The following is a 5,000-nucleotide window of genomic DNA, read 5'->3' as shown; positions in this document are numbered from 1 at the left end:
CTCAACATCCTTCCTGATGCCAACCACTTTACAAAATATACTTTTTCTGTGGCACCAGCCTAAGAGAAGTTTCATGGGTCCTCGCAACATAACACTTTGCAGAGTGTTATGGCTGTCCTGTTTTGCAAAACCATCACCATCAAGGCAACCATGTCTCGAATGCAACTACAAGGACATCATATCTCAGCTCAGTTGCCAGCCTCTTTATAGAGTGAGAGGCATTAGTGAGAAAGGCATGAACGACAGTAATAGGAGGGTTAGGGTTAGGGCGGTGAGCTGGCAGAAATGTTGGTGGTGGTGGCAGTGGTGATGGTTTCATTTATTTGCCACCAGGGAAAAGGATGAGTGGTGACAATACAGAGACAGGCATAAAATGTTGGAGTTTACATATAATGAAATGATAAAATAATTAAATAAGTAACAAAAAGAAATGTTTTTAATCAATAAATAAATAGAAATATAAGCATACAAAGAAAGGAGAGAAATCATACAGAGGATACAAAGATTCTTAAAAAAAGGGAGGTGGGTGGGAGAGATGTGGCCCTCCTTATACAATATGACCTTTAGGGATAATCTAGGAACGCCACTGTCTGAGATTTTTCTGAAACCCTAGGAGCAAGTGCCCTCTCCAATTCCTTCTCCCTGACTCACGGGTCTACACTTAAAAAGGTACCATCCACTCTTGCCATTTTCGCAACTTTTACTCACCGTTCAATAAACTCACGCTCCACCCTCAGTTCCCTTTTCAAGTGAAACTTTGTAAAAGTCAATGAGATTTCCTCTACCAAAGAGGAATGTATCTGTCCTCCTGCCTTTCAGCCTTGTCCACCAAACAACCTCTTTCACTGCAACCAGCAGTCAAAGGGAAACTGTCTTGCCTTCCCAATTGAAGAAGGGTGATAGAACAATCATCACTACAGACTCAGTTGACAGACAGATCCATCCTACATGTGACAGCAGCTGTTTGACATAACCCCACAAGTCAGCAATGCCCAGGCACTAAACGAGTGTGTGCAAATAATAATAATAATAATAATAATAATAATAATAATAATAATAATAATAATAATAATAATGTGCTAACTGGAACGACTCATGTACTGAGAAGAGCATTATCGCTGTGAAAACAACATCCATTCATGATCTTTTTTTTTTAAATACATATTTTACCTGTGAATATGCGTGTGTAAACTGGGAATGCATACAACGAGTTTCTCTGCCCTAAGTGTATGGAAAACACTCGGCAAGAAATTGAAGAAAATTTGAAGAAAGAAGGAAAATAATAATAATAATAATACAACGATTTGAAGTGGGAAATACAGATGTGATATGAACAGCAATCAGCACTCAGCCACCAGCAAGGCTCAAAAAGATTGATCTAAGTGTGAAGATAGAACACCTACAAGAATCAGCATTGCTTGGAACTGCAAGAATTCTTGGCAGGGTCCTTGAAGCATGACCAGTAAACAAGTGTCACCTCAGTCTGCTGGCTGTGGACAGCGGACACTTTCCATCATACCCAGCAATAGAAGCTGAAAGTTTTTATATAATAATAATGATGGACGACCACAACAATAATGAGAAGAAGAAGAAGAAGAAGAAGAAGAAGAAGAAGAAGAAGAAGAAGAAGAAGAAGAAGAAGAAGAAGAAGAAGGAGAAGAAGAAAAAGAAGAAGAAGAAGAAGAAGAAGAAGAAGAAGAAGAAGGAGAAGAAGAAGGAGAAGAAGAAGAAGGAGAAGAAGAAGGAGAAGAAGAAGGAGAAGAAGAAAAAGAAGGAGGAGGAGAAGAAGAAGAAGAAGACGAAGAAGAAGAAGAAGAAGAAGAAGAAGAATGTTATTAACGGACATGAGAAGGAGGAGGAGGCATTGTATGATAAAGTATGTACAGTGCGTAGTTACTGAAAGTGGTGTCTCATTACTGTTCAATTATGCAAAGAATTAAATCATCTTATCTAAAATATAGTAAAATAATATTATGAGTCAATAACCAAAAAATTTTGCAATTTGAGATTGCGTGTTTTTCAGTTTTTTCCTCTTTCTTCCTCATTTTTCAGGTTAATTTGTAAATAGTTTTAGTTTTCATTGTATTGATAATTAATGACTGGTGCGACTTGTCATGAATGTTAAAGTAGACAGAGGAGTTAGTTAGACACTGTTATTGCATTTCCTGGCATACTAATAGACAAAGTGTATAATGTGAACATCATCACTACCTTTCTAAATCCTGCTGCCATTTCACATGGAATTTTTCGTCTACCAAAGACATCATGGTGTCTTTTTCTCTTAGGCTGTAAAATATGGTCTGAAAAATTGATTTATATGCCAGAAAATGTGGTAGATAAAGTTCAATAGAGGAGACCAAATGCACAGTTACACACTCTTTCTCTCTCTCTCTCTCTCTCTCTCTCTCTCTCTCTCTCTCTCTCTCTTTCTCAATCTATCTATCTATCTGTCTCTCTTCTTTTTTATCCTGGATGGGCAGACTTATGACAGACAGCATTCCAACCATGGTCATTCTGTCCGTTTTCTTTATTTTTATGTATTTAGTGCTTTTTCAGAGATAGGACCTCAGTGAATACATTTTAAAAGACAGTTGCATCAAAAGGATGGCAGAATGCGATTTCAGGGAGATGCGTGTGTGTTTTTTTGTTTTTTTTTTGCTTGTTTTTGTTTTACTTTACCTTTCAGTCAGGAGCAAAGAGTAATACCAAGACCCATTACAAAGTATCTAAGGTTGGAGGAAGACAGACTTGATGGTGCTGTGGAGACCTGACCCCAAAGAACACTTGCAACTGAATGGATTCCACTAAAGGCATTCAAAGTGCCAGATGCCTTTTTCCTTCCTTTTTTTTACCGAGTCAAAGATTAAGCCTTACACCCAAACAGCTTATGGCAGCATTTGAATGTAGAAGATGAAGAACCAGAAAAAATTTTTTCCAAGTATCTGGTTTAACATTCTTACAGTTTTGCCAGTGCATCACACTGGATTGGTATATTTATGTATCAATCCTAAAAAGATAAAAGATGAAATTAATACCAGCATGAGATTAATTTTGTCCTTCATCTTTTCAGGGACCACAATGGTCAGCGATGTACAGCCCTCATTTCCAAATAAATGATAGCTATTGCATTATAACACAGCTGCAAGTGTGGGTGGGTGTGTGATAAGAAGTTCACTTTCCAACTACAAAGTTCGAAGTTTAGTCCTGCTGCATGGTGGTACCTTGGACAAGTGACTTCTACCATTGCCCCCCTCCCCCGGCTGATCAAAGCCTTGTCAGTGGATTTGGTAGGAATGCAACGGAGTAGATCAATACTGTTTATATGAGCATGTAATGATTGAAAAGGACAGAGATGCATATAGAATAGTCAGAATTTAAGAAGTGATAAAATAAGGTTTGAAGATGTTGCTCCTCACAGATTTCTGTGAATTTTTTTATATGGTTTAGTCAGAGGTCAAAGGGCAGTGTCCATGACACTTTTAGCAGGACTTTTAAGACTGTTTTCAGAAATGGCTCACCACTAAAAGGCATCTGTAGTATTTATTTTTTGAGAGTAGGAAATACTATGTTATTCAGAATGCTGATTTATATAACATAATGCCATGCAGAGTGTTAAAAAAAGTTGTGGATAGATAGGGATTAGCAGCTGAAGGGCAGTGGATAAGTAAGAGATAAGAAAAGAGAAATTTGACAAGCTGCATAGGGGATTATGTAAAAGGCCTATATCTAGCCAACTGTAAACAACTGCATCAGATAATATTGTAAATGATAAGAAGAATTAAAATGGACAAAACACTAAAATTTATAATACTGTATTTTGGGGCATATAAATCCATTTTTTCAGACTGAAATTTACAGCCAAAAAAGGTAGGCCAACTTTATACTGAGATGACTTTTGAGAACTAAAAATTCCACATATAATGTAACAGCATTTGGAAAGATAGTGACAATGATTGAATGTTTACTCTATATACTATGTCGACTTGTCTGGTGGAAGATATGGTAATTTAATTTAATTCTGCAAGTAGAAACAATTACCTGAATTGAATTCATTCAGTTTAGTTCATTAAAAAAATTATTGCACACACACATAATGGCAAGATAAAATCAGTGCATGGACATATAAAAGAGTGAACCTCACAGCACTTGAAAGAAACCAGAAAGCTAGTCCAAATACACCCAACAAATTATATAGCATTATAGGCATCCAAGGCCAGGTGCTGGTACTGTTGTTGTTTTTGTTATTGTTGGTACTGGTGGCAGCAGCGGTGGTATTAAACTAGTTGACAAAATAAGTAGGGTCTTCCAAGATTCCAAGAAAATGCAGTCAATCTAATGAACTTCTGTAGGTGTAATTTACTCCAGCATTTCTCATTGGGAAGTACCAGGTCCCTCAAGAATGGAATGGCTGAGAGGATTGAAAAGTGGGTAGGAAAATGCCAAAACTAATAAAATTAAGATTGTTTTTGAAATTTTTAAACTTCAACAACATCATGATGATAAAAAAAAATGGAATTATAAGGATACACAATGTTTTGGCTTCTCATCAATAAGGAGAGAAGTAGGGATAAAATATTTCACCATTTTTGGTGGAAAAGGAACATGCTATTTTTCAATCTGAGAACCATTTATCTATCTGATTTAACTTTAAAAAACGTGGGGCTTATGATAAGATGGTCAAATAAATTTTTCACAAGATGCCAGTGCCCCCTAGTTGGCTCCCGTGCTGGTGGCATGTAAAAAGGACCCACTACACTCTAGGGTCATTGGCATTAGGAAGGGCATTCAACTATAGAAACATTGCCAGATCAGATTGGAGCCTGGTGTAGCCTACTGGCTTGCCAGACCTCAGTCAAACCGTCCAACCCATGCCAGCATGGAAAGCAGATGTTAAATGATGATGATTATGATGGTGAACCATGGGATCAAATTGAAAACTGTATGATCTGTATGATTGTGCTGGTTTAGCCTGTATCTAAAATAAATGCATAGAAATGCTG

General features: G+C 37.1%; 1 protein-coding gene across 7 annotated transcripts in view; it reads right to left on the bottom strand.

The window, feature by feature from the left end:
* LOC106867322 (cilia- and flagella-associated protein 65) overlaps positions 1 to 5,000 on the bottom strand; it is a 1,093,663-nt gene that overhangs the window by 565,614 nt on the left and 523,049 nt on the right. The gene's annotated exons all lie outside the window — the stretch shown is intronic.

This window comes from Octopus bimaculoides, chromosome 10 (genome assembly GCF_046866305.1).
Source record: "Octopus bimaculoides isolate indiv1 chromosome 10, ASM4686630v1, whole genome shotgun sequence".
Classification (NCBI taxonomy): domain Eukaryota; kingdom Metazoa; phylum Mollusca; class Cephalopoda; order Octopoda; family Octopodidae; genus Octopus; species Octopus bimaculoides.
The sequence above is the reverse complement of the archived record's forward strand: the minus strand, read 5'-3'. Positions and strand labels throughout refer to the sequence as shown.